Source organism: Xenopus laevis, chromosome 6L (genome assembly GCF_017654675.1).
Source record: "Xenopus laevis strain J_2021 chromosome 6L, Xenopus_laevis_v10.1, whole genome shotgun sequence".
In the NCBI taxonomy this organism is placed as follows: domain Eukaryota; kingdom Metazoa; phylum Chordata; class Amphibia; order Anura; family Pipidae; genus Xenopus; species Xenopus laevis.
This window is the reverse complement of record NC_054381.1, coordinates 100242894-100260819: the sequence shown is the minus strand read 5'-3', so window position 1 is coordinate 100260819 and position 17926 is coordinate 100242894. Positions and strand designations below refer to the sequence as shown.

General features: G+C 37.3%; 1 pseudogene; it reads right to left on the bottom strand.

The window, feature by feature from the left end:
- Positions 1 to 17926, bottom strand: part of LOC108718534 — a 544081-nt pseudogene that overhangs the window by 51179 nt on the left and 474976 nt on the right.

The following is a 17926-nucleotide window of genomic DNA, read 5'->3' as shown; positions in this document are numbered from 1 at the left end:
AACATTATAAATCTTAAAAAGCATCACAATTACCTTGGTTAATCCAGAAACTTCTCCTTTTGCTAGAGGCTTGATGATGGATGGAGTATAAAAGAATCTTGAACTGGCTGCCCCTTCATAAAATGTTTCCTGCTTCAAAAATGCTCACTTCAACCATTTTTCCCATGAATTCAGGATCCTTAGGGACAAGAACCTTGAAAAAAAGAGAAATTTTCAATCTTTAATGTATTCATATTTAACAATTTAATTAAAAATATTATGTTCATTTCAAGTATATAATGTGAGAAAGTGGATGAAAATGTAAAGACTTTATAGCTTTTACTAAAAGACAAGAAACAATAACACTGGATGATAAAATGTATCTAAAATGTATACTGTTTACCTAAAACAAGTCGCTTTATGCTGCAAATTTCTTAGATGACTGTTGCTATAAATTTTGCAGCCTGCCCTAAACCTCCTGTTGTCCTCAACACATTTTATATGCATTCATTACCAATTTAATCCTAGGTCTACTTTTTTAAACAGAAAACTTTTAATATTGATGTATAGATACTGAAGGCCTGGTTCAAGATGCTTACAAATTGAAAGAAAGAGAATTTTAAATAAACAATACTATGAAAGAGAGAGACCAGCACAGAAAGGTAAAGACTCTGACAGAGATTGATTGAGATAGCAGAATATTCAGTGATTGAGAGAGAGATAAGAATAGTAAAAAAAAGTGAGGGATAAAATTGTTAAGTAGGGGCAAAAGATTTGAGAGAATGTGAAAAAAAGTGACAATATGAAAAAAAATAAGGACAAAGCAAATATGGAAGAACACAAACAAAAGAAGAAAGGAGCACAACTGTGCACACAATATCTACATGCATCTCCCTTATCCTAATTCTGTTGCTTGTTGCAGGCCGTCTTTTCTCAACAACCCACTCAGCTACTATACAAATTAGTTTAAAGGCCAAAGCTGGAAAATTGGGCTTGTCATCCCTAAAATATGCAGCAGGCAACAGCAGTGATGTAGTTCTGCTTTAAATTCAACATGGGTGATATTAGTTGAGCTTTAGTTTTAGTGGGACATAAGTTTATAGAACTGGCCGAACAACTTGGATACATTGGCTTTACCCTGTTATTTTCCGGGCACTGCTTTAATACTGTCCTGGATGCATTGAAGGAGATGAAAACTCAAAAATAGAAATTGTCAAAAGAATGGCAATGCAATTCTAAGCAACTTTGCTTTAAATTATACATTAAATCCTTTTAATGGTTAACATTATTTGTAGGCCAGCAATATCTCTCTGTCCCTCTCTGCACTCCTCGTCAGCTCTCCTCTCCTTTACTTGCTCCATTACTCTCAATGCTTCTTCACAGGTCTATTCTTAGCCAGCTTCTGCTAAAACAATTCTGTTTCACTAGCCAGAACCACTAATGCTGGGAACAAGAAACACAGATACTATTACATTAACAAATAACTTTTTTTATATCGCAAAATTTTAATTTTGGGGTTACGTCCCCTTACAAAAAAAAAAACTGGCACTGCATTTCTACTGCTGTGTGTTCTGGGGCATTCAAAATGCTGTATAGAGCTGTATGTTTGTTTTGTAAATATGGGGCACAATAAATGTTAGTAGGACATATACCGTATATACTCGAGTATAAGCCGAGTTTTTCAGCGTCCAAAATATGCTGAAAAATTGTACCTCGGCTTATACTCGAGCCAGGGCCTTGCACAAAAATTATCCTTTGCTGATCAAAGCATATATAGGGTACCTAGCGGTTGGAGCGGATGGCTGCGCTGAACTGTACTTCTTCTGTGCACCGCAGGGCCCTCGGCAGCTCACGCACATCCTCTCTTCTGTGTGCCGCAGGGCCCCAGCAGCTCGCGCACATCGTCTCTTCTGCGCACCGCAGGGCCCCAGCAGCTCGCGCACATCCCCTTTTCTGTGCACCGCAAGGCCCCAGCAGCTCGGACACATCCAATCTTCTGTACGCCGCAGGCTGTCAAATCAGATGCCTGAAGGGCGGAAGCTGAACACACGCTGCGTGTGACTTCACGAGCGGCGCAATGTCGGCCACACACACTTGTCTTCAACCACGGCAATTTGACAGGCCCAGGCCCTGGGGAGCAGGGAAAAAATACGGTACCGTACATATAAATGAATATATAACAGCTTCCCTTTTCCAATTATGGCAGTATCTGCAGTGCTGATTTTGACATGAGGCAAGAAAAGCTCAGGCAGTACCTAAGAGATGTCAATACAAATGAATGTCAATACAAATAGATAATAAATAGATACCTGTTTTTTATTTGACTGGGCAATATGAAATAGATCACAGTTGTGGAGCCATGCATTGTGCCACATGCAGCAACTTAACTTCCACATTTTCAATCTGAAAATTGAAAGTTATGCTCTCTACATCAGCAAATCTAACCAAGGGATAATACCCTTTGGGAAGGTATGGTAAGTTGGTAACTATGGAGGTATAGTAGGGAGAGATGGTGCCATAGTAACAGTGGGATAATACTGTAAATACTGTATTCAAAAACATTTAACCCACTCATGTCTCAATTTTTGATTATTTAAACTTACCAGTAACTGCTGCATTTCTCACCCTAGGCTTATACCCGAGTCATTAAGTTTTCCCAGTTTTTGTAGGTAAAATTAGGTACCTCGGCTTATACTCGGGTCGGCTTATACTCGAGTATATACGGTATTGTTTAATATAACCATGAAACAAGCCTTGGAAACAGTTTGACTGAATTGTATTACTCTTTTATCCGGGGTAATTTGCATGACATTACATTATATTGCAGCTTCGCTGAAGAAATATGCAAATATTACATTTTAAAGATTACAGAAAAAATGTGACCTTTAGTCTGTGTGGGTATAATAATATGGGTCACAAGGGGGGTGTAATTTAATTTTTTTTAAATGTGATGTACATTTCCATATGCATCTAGTAGCTTTAACATAGGTTTATTTCATTTCTAGTTGGTCTCAAACTTTATTTGCTTTATCTACTTTATTGAAGTCCATGAGCAACATGGAACTCAGTTCTAGAATTCTCTCCGATCATACAAATGTAAAAATGTCAAATTGGGGTGGAGGGGGAAGTGAGAAGAACTGTATAAGCAGAGCAATGGACCTTGAAAGCCACTGACGTTACTAGGTTAAAATACCAGTCTTCTGTAAAAATAAACGAAGAACCGCAATTCATTTCAGACACGCAACTAAGAAATTACCTGTTCGTAGAAACGATTATGAGCAACATAATACTGCGAATCAAAGGACTCTTCTGTCACCAAAACTTGTTGCCCAATATGTAAATGAAAGTGTGAATTAAACCGATGGAAGAATTGCACAATAAGTTCTGTCTTGTACAGTAAAACAGCATTATACAGTATATAACATATACTGTATATATACAGCTTTTTCCATTTTCATCCCAAATGAACAGTCAAATGAACATTTACAGGACGTGAGTGATGCACACTGCCAAATTCCTATATACAGTCATATGAAAAAGTTTGGGAACCCCTCTCAGCCTGCACAATAATTTACTCCACTTTCAACAAAAACAGTGGTATGTTTTTCATTTCCCAGGAACATATACCGGGGTGTTTTCTGAAGAAAGATTTTTAGTGAAGCAGCATTCAGCTGTATGAAATAAAATCAAATGTGAAAAATTGGCTGTGCAAAAATGTGGGTACCATTGTAATTTTGCTAATTTGAATGCATGTAACTGCTCAATACTTATTACTGGCGACACCAAACTGGTTGGATTAGCCTTGAACTTCATAGGCAGGTGTGTCCAATCAAGAAAAAATGTATTTAAGGTGGCCAATTGTAAGTTGTGCTTCTGTTTGACTCTTCTATGAATAGTGACATAATGGGATCCTCAGAGTAACTCTCAAAAGATCTGAAAACGAAGATTAGTCAGTATCATGGTTTAGGCCAGGGGAAGGCTACAAAAAGCTATCTCAGAGGTTTAATCTGTCAGTTTTAACTGTAAGGAATGTAATCAGGAAATGGAAGGCCACAGGCACAGTTGCAGCAAAACCCAGGTTTGGCAGGCCAAGGAAAAATACATGAGCGGCATATGCGGAGGATTGTGAGAATGGTTACAGACAACCCAAAGATCCAAGACTCCAAATACCTGCAAGAACATCTTGCTGCAGATGGTGTATCTGTACCTCGTTCTACAATTCAGCGCTTGTTGTATGCAAAAGCTCATTCAGACAAGCCTCAGTCATTTTGGAACAAAGTGCTTTGGACGACCGATGAGACAAAAATTATTTTATATATATATTTAGTTATTTGGTCATAACAAATGTGCTGTGCACGGTGGAACAAGAACACCGCATTCCAAGAAAAACAACTGCTACCTACTGTCAAATTTGGTGGAGGCTCCATCATGCTGTTGGGCTGTGTGGCTAGTTCAGGGACTGGGGCCCTTGTTAAAGTCGGTCTGATGAATTCAACCCAATATAAACAAATTCTTCAGGATATTGTTTAAGCATCAGTCCCAAAGTTGAAGTTACGCAGGGGTTGGATATTCCAACAAGACAATGACCCTAAACACACTTGGAAATCTACAAAGGCATTTATACAGAGGGAGAAGTACAATATTCTGGAATAGCCGTCACAGTCCCCCGATTTGAATATCATTAGAAATCTATGGGATGATTTGAAGCAGACTGTCCATGCTCGGCAGCCATCAAATTTTACTGAACTGGAGAGATTTTGTATGGACGAATGGTCAAAAATAACGCCATCCAGAATCCAGACAATCATCAAAGGCTATAAGAGGTGTCTAGAGGCTGTTACAGTTGCAAAAGGAGGATCAACTAAGTATTGATGTAATATCTCTGTTGGGGTGGCCAAAATGTATGCACCTGTCTAATTTGTTATGATGCATATTGCATATTTTCTGCTAATCCAGTAAACTTTATGTTACTGCTGAAATATTACTGTTTCCATAAGGCATGTTATATATTAAAAGGAAGTTGACACTTTGAAAGCTCAGCCAATGATAAAACAAAACTCCAAAGAATTAAGAGGGGTTCCCCAAACTTTTTTATATGACTGTATTAAGCTAAGAAATCTCAAGGCAGTTGCTTTAGGTCATTGCCAGAGTAACACCATTGGGGTCCCAAATTGGAAAAAAAAGTGTTATTAAGACATGTGCTTTGGAGTAGAATGAGCTAGATGGAATGTGCCAGGAAGATAATTGTATATTGAATAGAATTAAAACATATATAGAGAGTTTGCCTTAAGATGCAACATGTCTGGTACAATTAGGGTTATGTGAAATATAATGGAGCTAGCCATTTTTAGTTTTTTACTTTGCTCCCTATAGATTCATTCCATTCTTGTTTCTTTCACAAGCCAGTCCCCTTTTTAAAACTACAGTCACAGAAAGCCCGTGAATAAGGCTCTTCTTTGATGTAATAAAAAAAGCTTTACTGTCATTGTCCAGAACGCTGCAGCAGTTCTAAAGGAAGGCTGTGCCCGAAGTCACAAATTCCCCTCTAGTCTGACACATTATGTCATGCAGTCAGCAGGTCTAATATGAAAGGGAAAAAAGCTCAACGGCTGATCGATTTGGTCACTATTTCAAGTGAGAACATTGTTCAATAGGACATATTTCAGTTGTATGTTAAGTTGGACAGTAATTTCTATCCAAGTTCAGTCAGCACATTCTGCTTGGCTTTGTTCCCAGAACCCAGACACCGTCCAGAAACACATTAGTCAGTGATCTCAAACGTGAGACTATGAAGATGATATAGGTACAAATCAGTGTGATAAGACCTTTTGCCAAACATTAGAGCTTTGCTCCATGAAACATCAAGCAATTAAACAGCATTTTGAAGCAGATTTGTGAATATTTATGAAGAGTGCTCATTAAACCTCCGTGCACTAAGCTGTGCAGAAATTGAATCAGTTGGTCTCCTGGAGTATAACGGCACATGCTTCATCCATGGGCAATGGCTAGTTACATATTCAATTGACATTTTGTTCACTTAATAATTTGCTATGCGATTTTGGTATTGCCTAAAAGATGTGTCATTCATAGAACTATCATTTAATAGAGAAAACACATTTGATGAAGGCTTTAGGGGGACATAGGAGGATAGAATCTCACACAAAGTGCTGACAGCGCTATGGCAACTGTTTTTATTTCAGTCAAGGGTAAATACTCATTCACATATTCAGATGTTTGGGAGCTGGATGTCTCTACTGTATGGAGGTTGTAACCTCAATCAATAAACTTTCCTTAATAATAGAAATGATCAGCCTTGTCAGAAGTGGCTGAATAGATTCTGCTGCATTTTAGATGAAAATAATGAAATGTTACTATGGATGTGGTGAATGCATCCTTTCGTCTGATTTATTAGCCTTGGGTAGCTGCTGTATAAACATCAATAAAGTCCTATGCTTAATCTGGTTGCTGGGTGAATTGGGAACTGGAGAATATTCCAGGTTTACTTAATGGGAAGTTAGAGCCTGTTGCACCCTTAAAGGTTTCCCTTTATTGATCTTGATTGTCAGGCAGTGCATAATATCGTTATATTACAAGATCCATTTTGCTACAAACCTTTCCCTGAAATCACCAGCAAGCAATAGAGATGCTAATTGTTGATCCTGTGTTTCTGACCCATTGCCTTCTTTCAGAATCCAGCAGCTTACACCAGTAAGTCCTAGTTCATGCCTTCATAGTAAAGTTGGTTACTTTCTGTTTTATTTTCCTGCACACTATCACAGTTAAAATACTTTGCCCATTCCTGCAGCTTTGTAACCAATATACCATCTGTATTTGTGGTCTGTATCCCTTTATCTTTCACTTTTACTTGTTACCATGTATATAGCCCAAGTACCTGTCAAATGTGAAAGAAAGAAGTCTAGTATGGTGAGGAGGCCATGCAGCCATAAATCAAGCTCCAGATTCACAGTATCCTAGTTACTCACAGGCTTCCTTGTCTGATCTTCCCTGTCAAGCTTGTGCCTGATTGCCAGAGTACACAGCTCTAAAACTGACATAAGACCCCCAACAAGTGTTTTGGCTCATTGCAGGTTTCCAACAGTTGAGGATTTGTGCATTTGACACCCCCCTACTTTCATTATCTTGTCTTGTCATAGAGCATCTCTTCCCTTGTCTCTGTATCCAGGATTCCTGCACAGGCTTGCCTTGGTTTCAAACTGTTCCAGACAGACTCTCACCCTATGGGCTTTGCCAAGTCCTTTATGATAAGTCTTACTGCTTATTGTGCTAATCTGCTTCTAAATTGCATTTCACCATAGGATTCCTGATTTCTACACTCAGCCTGATATTTGAAATTATTATTTGATCTGTTTAAACATACAACATATATCTAATTTAATGGCATAAACCTGCACTATAATCCACATGACTCCTTTCATGTCTGGTCAATTTTAAATTTACATTTTTTGCCTACTCATTTGTCGAGATTGAATTCAAGCATCATCATCACTAGTGGGATTTTCAAAGAGAAAACACATCCCGTATAAAAGAAGGGTTAATATCCTTCTTGTTTTAGACATCGGTGGGCATGGCTTTGCTTGGCATGTTTAGTGCAACATGGAATGGAAGCCTTAGTTGGCAGGGTATGACTCTCCTGCAAACACTGTAACTAATATCTTCCTAGCTGACTATTTAAAGCAGAAATTCTAGCTTTTTTACTTAAAGGGGATCTATTGTGAAAATGAAAATTTAATATAAGCTTCATCTTGCTAAAATAAGACACTTGCCAAATATAATCAATTAAACATTCAGTATAATGTATGAAATAATCAAGTTACTCTTCACTCTCCCCCTCTTAGCAACCTCTCTCTCTTCATTCCTTCTTCATGCAGTAAGTGGAGTCAGTTTTTGGTTGACAGTTAGGTCTAACACATCCTTTGGGGGGGGTTGCACCCTTAAGTTAGGTGCTCACTGTTCAAAAAAAAACAGCTCTAAAGGAAATCCTGTTTCACTGCATGCGGGGTATTTGCCAGAGTCTGTTATTTTATTACCTTTTGTTTGTGCTGGAGCTGGTTATTTCAATTCTTCTGCTAAGAAAGGGAGCCCCCCTAAAAGATGTCATGTGTTAGACCTACCTGTCAATCAAAATCTGACCCAGACCTCAGCATGAAGAGAGAGCATGAGGAGTGACAAGTTATACAGAGAGAGATACTGAAGATGAACTTGATTATTTCTTAAACGGTAAAGAATTTTTAATTGACTGTATTTGTAAAGAGTCTTATTTCAGTGAGATGAAGCTTATATTACGTTTTAATTTTTAAAGTGCACTGCTGAGCTTCCACAGATCAGTAGAAGTGAATCAATGACATTGCATATGGTCCCAAGGAACGGTGCAATTACAGGAGTGAGGTAAGGAATGCCAGTGAACTGGTTACTGTGTGTTCCTGATGGAAGGTCTTTAGGGGTATGAAGGGACTGTAGGGACATCCCAAGATGAATTCAGCATAACTTTACTTTGTGACATTTGTGTAAATAGCAAGCCTTTCACAAATAATTGCCAACTGCAGAACAACATCTAACTTATACTATATAGTCAGCTGTTTTCTGTTTTTTTATGGATACCCAACCATCCATGTTGTTGCATCACTGGCATAGTAACAACGCCCTGATGTTAGTGGATAGTAGTGATTAGTGACTGCCCTATTTCGCTTTTCCAAAAAAATTCACTAACCACAGCAACATTTATGGAATGTTGACATTTCACCAAATGCAAGTCCATTGGTATTTTTTCACCAGGTATTTTCTCATTGAAGTCAATGGGCGTTTTATTTCTTTTTTCTCATGCCAAATACATTGGTGTCAGTAGGCTTTAGTCTCAATTCTTTTTTATCACACCAAGTTCATTGAAGTCGATGGGAGCTTTTTTTCTCATGCCAAATACATTGGCTTCAATAGGCTTTAGTATAATTTTTTCTCATTGAAGTCAATGGGTGTGGGTTTTTTTCTCATGTTTTTTTCATCGCAAAATGCAGAGCAGAAAATTTTTGCCACTTGTGAAAACACCAATTTCCCCCTGGAACTGGTACCGGGTGAAAAAAAAGGTGCTCATTCCTACTCATGGCATATTATTCTGCCATTATTATTTTTTCAGTTATTACAGTTTTGCTAATGAAGGTGAATTGCCCTTTAAGCTTTGCGTCTAACTTTTACCAAGGGACCTCCTTATCTAAATTGTTACAATTACTTATTTGCTCATTTTAAAATTGTTACAATGTATCTTATTTGCACCTGGTGGATGTTCCGGGCTCTCTGCCAAAAGCCAATTAAGTTAGAAACTTTGTTTCTTTTTCTGGCTGTTCAGTGAAGAGAAAGTTGGGACTTTTCAGTAAAATGCGGGACCGCGGGTTGAGCCGTCAAAAGCAGGAATGTTCAGCTGAAAATGGGACAGTTGGGATGTATGTAGCCGGCCTCATATTTTCAAATCTGCTTTATTAAGTAGTAACAACATTTTGCATATGTGTCACTTAGCTTACAGCTCTTAAAATATCAGCGGTGGTTATCTGCATACAAAAAATGCATAAAAATACCCCATGCCCTACATTGTACCCATAAGAATCTTCAGAAAGGTAAGTGTTCATTGTACCCCAGTAATAAAATGTGCAACAAAACTGGCGCTGTGCCACATTACAATAGCCCGCAGTGTGTGGCCTTTTAACTTTAATAGAGATAAAACTATCAGCATGGATCCCATAATGTTTGACACCAAAGTAAAAAAACAAAAAAGTGACTGATATATGATTTTTGATTGAGAGAACCTGAATTTAAATATTCTACAAGCAAGATATATAGAGGCATTTGGCATTGCAAGCTGGCATGCCTTGTGCTTACTACTGTTGTTAAATGGTTTGAATCTAAGAATAATACATCAGCAAAATCGTATAAAATATGAATAGCTTTTCTCTATTCAATTTATACAGAACTCATAAATAAGACATGCACAAGCTGTTTAGAGCACAACGTAGAAAGGCACTAAGCAACAGACTCCTATCTCTGCAGCAAGATGGTCTCTCCTAACAGATCGAAATTAAATCTTCATTCTCCCCAAGCCTCTGAACATTCACATGATGCAGGAATTAATAGTAAGCCTAGGCAACAGATGTATTCCATAAAAGCAGTTGTCCTTTGCCATTTGCTCCTCTTTTGGGCTGAGTGCGCAGGACAGATTAAGTACAGTACTATAAAAGTTACAGACGGGCAATCTCTAATGGTGCCAAATTAGCATAAGAAAAGAAAGCGCCTCAGTCTTTGAGCAGTGGGCAATGCATCTCATTAAAGGCAACTGAATAACCATTATTTGGTCCCCTTATGAATAGTTCTGGCAGGAATACAAGAGAGAGTGTGCACGTTTGCTTTCTTGGCCCAAGCTCTTCGGCTTCGGGGGTAAATAGCTCACTTCTATGACTGTGCACCTGCAACTGACTGCTTCATTTGGATTTGCTCTCCTGCTGAGAAAATGTAACTTCTTCATGCATCTCCAAGCTTTGCCACGCTGTACATAAGTACATTATACTAAAGCATCGCTGCTGGAACTGAAAAAATGAAGTGCTTTTTAAATGAATGGCACTATAAGGACCCCAAAAAAATTCAACAATACACAGTTAAGATTTGCTTCAGGGCAAAACATTACAGGAGCCCGGACTGTGTCCAATGCACTATACATGAAGGCAAAATAACCATTTGCTTTCTGTTCCTGGGAATATTAAATCACCTCTTTTAATTTAATATTGCACTTAATTATTTGCATTCTATTCCCTAGGTTTTATGAGTGCATTACATATTATCTGGCACAGATATTCAATAGCTCTGCTCTGACTACTTGCAATCAGAATCCGAGTTAGAGAGATTCTTATTACTAAGGTGTGAGATGAATATGGAGAAATGACTACTAGGCTATAGTGGCAGAAATCCCATGTAATTAGCGCCTGGCAGCTCTCATTTATCATGCAATCAGACCTGATTTCAGAAATATTGCTAAGAATTCAGTATTAGATTAGAATATTATGAGTAACCCCTTACAGGAAAACTATACCCCAAAATGAATACTTGAGCAACAGATTTATATTAAATTAAGTGGCATATTAAAGAATCTCATCAAACTGGAATATATATTTAAGTAAATATTGTCCTTTTACATCTCTTGCCTTGAGCCACCATTTTGTGATGGTCTGTGTGCTGCCTCAGAGATCACCTGACCAGAAATACTACAACTCTAACTGTAACAGGAAGAAGTGTGGAAGCAAAAGACAGAACTCTGTTAATTGGCTCATGTGACCTAACAAGTATAGTTTGTTTGGTATGTTTGTGTGCACAGTGAATCATATGATTCCAGGGGGGCGGCCCTTATTTTTTAAAGCGGCAATTTTCTATTTATGATTACCCAATGGCACATACTACTAAAAAGTATATTATTATGAAAATAGTTTATTTGCATATACTGTAAGCTGTTTTATGCAATACATTTTTATAGAAACCTACACAGTTTGAGGGGTATCGTTTTCCTTTAAATTGGATACTTGCAAGAAGTTCTGTCCATTTGATCTGATGGACAAAAGGGCAGATTGGCCAGTTTCAGTACACACACTAGCAGATGCCAAGAACAAATGCACCAGGCATGTTGCCTATTAACCCATGTCAAAGATAATCATATACATATTCTGTTACAGTCAAAAGCAAAAGTAATTTAGAAAAACAAGTTTGAGCTGCACCTGCACAATCAGAATAAGGAGGGTGGCTAGTTTGATCGAATACTGAGTAGATGGCCAACAAGATCTGCTATTCCAATGCTGTCCAACCAATAATCAACAAGCAGTATATTGTTAACAGAGGCAACATTTTTTTATTAGAACTAGTGATGGACGAATCTGACATGTTTTGCTTCCCAGAAAATTTGCCAAACTGCAAAAATTCATCACAATGCATTGAAATTGATCATCAATAAAAAAATATTGACACGTGATAAATTGTTTTTCACCGATTAGAGTCTATGGGTGTAATTTTCACAGCAAAACTCGGCAAAGATTTTTGCTCATCATTAATTAGAACCTATATAAATAGATACTCATCCATATAACTGCAGCTAGTTACCAGGCATTACTTAGCCTTTACAGTCCAAGCAGAGAAAAGTATCTCTTTGTCCACGAAAAACCTTTAGCACCTAATGCAATTAGAACTCAAACCAATTATCACCACTCCTCGTTTTTGATTTTAATCTTAAAGAAGCTAGCAAGTTTTGCAAGCTGGGTGGATAAAAAAAGCACGGCTTAGGAAGATCTGCAAAAAAAACCACAGACTTGCATTGTCAAGCGCTTGCTGTTGGGTAGAATTAGAAAAGGCCTCTTTTAGTGCTTTGTGAAAAGGCTGATCACCATGGACAGCAGATGGAGTTTACGTGACTAAGTCATGCATTAGCTGCCACTCGTTCATCTGCCTGGCCCACAGCAACACACACAAAACGGGCACATAGATGACAACTGCCACATCACTCACAGTGGAAGAGTGTATAGTTTCTTGCTGCCAATCAGCCATATCTGATTGGCAGCGTTCATTACATTGTCCTATTGAAGATGCGTGCCGTTCTGTTTAACAATATGTTAAAATAGTGCCAAGTTTGTGACAGTGAATAAAAGAGGGTAAAAATTCTATAGCATAATATCTTCTGCTGCACTGTACCGAAATGAAAACACAGTGCCACATAGACTCTGATAGTGACAACTCATCCGTAAACGTGCCCAACTGATATAATACAAGTTTGTTGTTTGCTGAAACTGAGTGATTGTACAGGGATAGGATCAGTTATCTGGAAACTCATTATCCAGAAAACTTGAAAGTTACAGGAAGGCTATCTCCCACAGATTCCATTATGATCAAATAAATATAATTTAATAATAATTTTAAATTATTTTCTTTGTTCTTCTGTAATAATAACACAGTACCTTGTACTTGATCCAAACTAAGATATAATTTATCTGTATTAGAGGTAAAACAATCCTATTGAGTTTAATTAATGATTAAATTATTTTTAGTGGACTTAATATGGTGATCCACACTACAGAAAGACCTCTTATCCAGAAAACCACAGCATTAAGGATAACAGGTTCCCTACACATATTTAATAATTGCAGTCACATAAACACCCATTTAATTGGCTTGTAAAGAAAAGTGTAAAGAAAGCACTCAGCTTTATATGTTCAACGACATGGTATTAGAATATAGATAATACATACATATATATATATATATATATATATATATATATATATATATATATATATATATATTATACAGTATATATAGATAGATAAGTGTGCATTTTTATTAGTGCAAATGAAGTTGATTCTCAGAGCTCAATAAACTGATGTTATCAGAGGGAACAGACACTAATTTCCATAAGCATTACACTCGGCCCGGATGATTTGCATTCCAACTGATTTGTGCTGTCCAGATAACTGGTTGCCGCATACAAATCTTTGGATTTTGATTGGTGGGTGCCCTTCATTTGCTGCATCATCTGACGTTCCTCAGAGAGTATCACTAGCCCAAGCTGTGCAATTGTTTCGGAGGCAATGGAGCACATTGTTGAGTTATTATTGAATTCAGGCGTCCCGCTCTGGAATAAAGAGCATGGACCTTCATGTACACTGGAGATATGCTTATGTGCTGCTTGGGGTCATCTTTTTAAAATATATCCCTGAACCTTTAAGATATCTTTGTACAATCCTATTCCCTAATCCATTTTATTGCCAAGTATATCAATGTGAATCTACAAAAAGACCCCAACTACAAACTGTTTTTCTGTACACACTTAGACACCTAGGGGGTTATTTATCAAAGGACGAATTTCAAATTTGTGTGATTTTTTTTTTACTCTAATAAATTTGAATGTACTCACAACTCAAATGGGAGGTTATTTATGAAAAAACTCACGTTTAATATTTGATGGAATAATCCCAACCTGAAAATTCAAATCAAGTTTTCCTACAATAAAAAACTTGACTGTCAGGAAGGCATTTAATATATTCAAATGGTTCAACCGACCTCTGCCATTGACTTGGAAATGAACTCGGCAGGTTTTAGGTGGTGAATATTCGCATTAGAACTGTTTCCAGGGTCGAGGTGTGATAAATTGTCACATTTGAATTTATATTCAAGTCGGTGCTTATAAATTAGAATTTGTGAGTATTGACACCAAAATTTAAATTTTCAAATTTACCATTCAAGCCTTAATAAATCTGCCCCCTAGTAGCATATAAGGCTTGGTTACACTTAATACATTTGAAGTTAGAACTACACTAGAGAATTACAAGACTATGGGGTTTTACTAAATGGGTCTATATATGCACAAAGGTTATTAGATTAGAAATTTGTTTTCTAAAAACCTGCTGGATGTCTTGATAAATGTCCTCTGTGCAGGACCGAACGTCGACTTACACCATGAAAGCTCTGCACATAAATTAAGTCCCATGACTGCTCCGTGTTTTTTTATTCTGATATTACTTTTTGTGGCAGCACCTGGGCTTTTTTGCCCTTTTCTAGTGCTCTGCTCTCCAGACTCTGTATGTGTGTATATATATATATATATATATATATATATATATATATATATATATTTTTTTTTTGTTTTTCAAAATGGACCAGCACACCGTTTATCTTCAATCAAAAATAGTGTTTATTCTTCATACACTGTGCATCCAACGTTTCGGCCTGCATTCAGGCCTTTATCAATATATAATATATAATATATAACATATATATATATATATATAATGTTCAAAGTGGACCAGCACACCAAATCTTCAATCAAAAAAGGTTTATTTCAACATCACTCATGTGTGGACACATGAGTGATGTTGAAATAAACCTTTTTTGATTGAAGATTTGGTGTGCTGGTCCACTTTGAACATTGTATACTCTGATTGACCACGCACCCACGTTCGACCAACAAGGAAGGAGTGCAGGTACTTTGTGAATGTTTATGTTTATATATATATATATATATATATATATACAGCATATATTCACATTTCATGCTTCATTGTATCTTATTGTGAAACCAAAGAATATTGATAAGGAAAATATTTCTCCCCCTTGTGATTTTGCATACACATTATGATTGGTAAGCAGGGTCGGATTGGCCCGTCTGGATACTGGGGAAAAACCCGGTGGGCCCTTTTGCTCCCAGACCCACGCCCACGGCTGCCTGCCTCCCACTGACACTGTGCACTACTTACCCTGCCCTGATTGTGGCTGCATGATAGATAACAAGTTGTGTACTGGGGTGGGGGGGAAGGAGACAGAAGGGGATTGTGATTGGGGTGGGGGGCCTGTAGGTGTGGTGCGGAAGGGGGGTGTATGGGCCACTGATGAGGCTGCAGACTATGGTGCAGACGCTCACAGAATCATTAAAGTTAAATAGGAGCATGGTGGGACAATGATCTGTGCCACTGTGTATCTATGGATGTAGTAGTAACTAGAATACAGGGCACTCTAGATGCTATATCTGCCTGATTGCAGTTGCTACACTGTCTCAAAAGATTACAGTTTTTCTACCAAAATATTACAATTTGATCCCAAAAAAATACCCAATTGGAAACATATGCTAAAAACCTGAAACAGAGTTTGTTGTTGGTAGCATTTAATGTGTCAGCATTCTATATGTACATTGTATGTTATCCCTATATGGGAAATAATAATTGTAGATCAGATCCGATAATAGTGGGAGGGGGGTTCACCCCATTTCTACCTCTGAACACCAGAAACGTTGTGGCAGTGTTATTTTCTATTGTTGCTATTATGTTATTGTTGCTACAGGTGTACATCTGTGCTACAGCAGCTCCATAGACTAGCTCTGCTATGCCACCTTAAGGACACCGCAGATAAAATAGCCTAGCAGTGATTCCTCTTCAAATGAGACAGCAGAATAACTGTCATGCACAGTTCACAGAGATATTCACACATATTGAGCCCTGTGTAACTATTAAGCCAAAATAAAATATATATTACCGGTAGAGGATCCATTCGCTGCAAATCCATTATCCAGAAAGCTTCAAAATAAGGGAAGGACATCTCCTATAGTCTTTATTTTCATAAAATAACTACATTTTTAATTAAACATGATTTTCTTTTCTTCTGTAATAATAAAAGAGTGCCTTGCACTAGAATCCAACTGAGATATAATTAATATGTACAGTACTGGAGGCAAAAACCGTATTGGATTTAACTAACATAGTATTTTCTAGTAGACTTAAGGTATGCATTACAGAAAGATCTCTTATTCAGAAATCCCCAGGTCCTGAGCATTCTCAGGTCCCATACATATTGCAAATTATACAAAGCTTTGTTGAACTTAGTTTGGATACTCTGCTAAGTCACTCCATTTGAGCACACGCATCTGTATCCACTGAAATAAATGCTGCCCTGGCTGTGTGATTTCGTACAGATATTCCTCCATCATTTTAGCTCTGTCTCAAGTTATTCAGACTGTGACAAAGTGTATTATCTATATGCTTAGTCTTATTAGAGGAAAATTTGCTAATCTCTAGTAATATGTAGGGCATATTTCCATATAAAATCTTCACCCTGCTGTAGCCAACTAAATGTCTGGATCTTGCTAGAAGAGAATCAGATGTGTCATTAACAAATCTAATACATATATTACTTGTTTTGCAAGAAGTTAATATTCCGTGCAAGAAGTATGTGTATATATACGTGTATATAAATAAATATATATGTGTGTCTTTAAAGCAGTGAGTGATTTTCTGACAGCATTAATTTTATGATATTATTTTGATTGATATTTACTTGAAAAAGACACTTCCGCCTAGCTAATTATCTCATTCTTTAAAATATGTTTTTCAATTCTAGTATACAGGTCAAAAACTACATCTGCATTTTAATTTTCCGAGGAACCTAGAGGAGCCGGTGTTTTCTAGCAGCATATGGCACGATTGCTGTTAATATCATCAGGGGCTCAGTAAGGACAAAAGTGAGAGATTCATTAAAAGTGATAAATGTGATGCAATGTTATAGTTGGGCTCAGCAATTAACAAAAATGACACACATTGAATCGGGTTTTTAAAACAATATTAGACATCATTTTACAAAATAAGTTCTTTTGCAATGAAAATTCCTTATTTCTAAATTGAAAAAAAGACTTTTGTGTAAATTCATCAAAATGGTTAAAGGGCTAAACAGTTACTGATTGCAGTGCACTCTTTTATTGGGACATAGCGCTGCATCGGGCCAGAGACTGAAGCTGCATTCGTGTCCAACATAAGTAGATTTAGCATTTTTATTATTAATGAATTGAGGTGTAAGGTAGCTTTTAAGGGTACAGTGACACATTACATTTAAAATCTGTATATTCCTTCAGGTATTGTTGAAATATAAAGGTAACACAACGGAGCAATTAATTGTGCCATTGTGCTGGTTTTCTATTACAGACTGGTGCCGATCTTTCCCTAGCCGACCAATGGGCTTTGTTTGTTGGAGAACAGCTATGCTGAATAGCATTTAGTACTATTCCAACCACATATGTAATAAAAGGCACTAAGTTTGCCAGGAGCAGTAACCCATTGCAACCATTAAGATGTTTGCTTTTAAACAGATGACCAGTAAATTTTACCTGCTGATTGGTTGCTATGGGTTACTGCTCCTGGGCAAACTTTGTGCCTTTTATTACATAACCCCCCATATGTTAAAAAAAATAAAGAGGTTCTATATATGAGACTCCCCACAAAGAGATCCGTTCTGATATACTGTATATAGAAAGAAATCCAAGTTTTCAAATTGAAAGCCTTCTATTGGTAGCCTCCCCAAACAAAGTTATGGGCCTTCTCCCATGTCCTGGCATGATTGTACTAGCTGATCAAAAAGCTTAAAAAAAATTACAGGG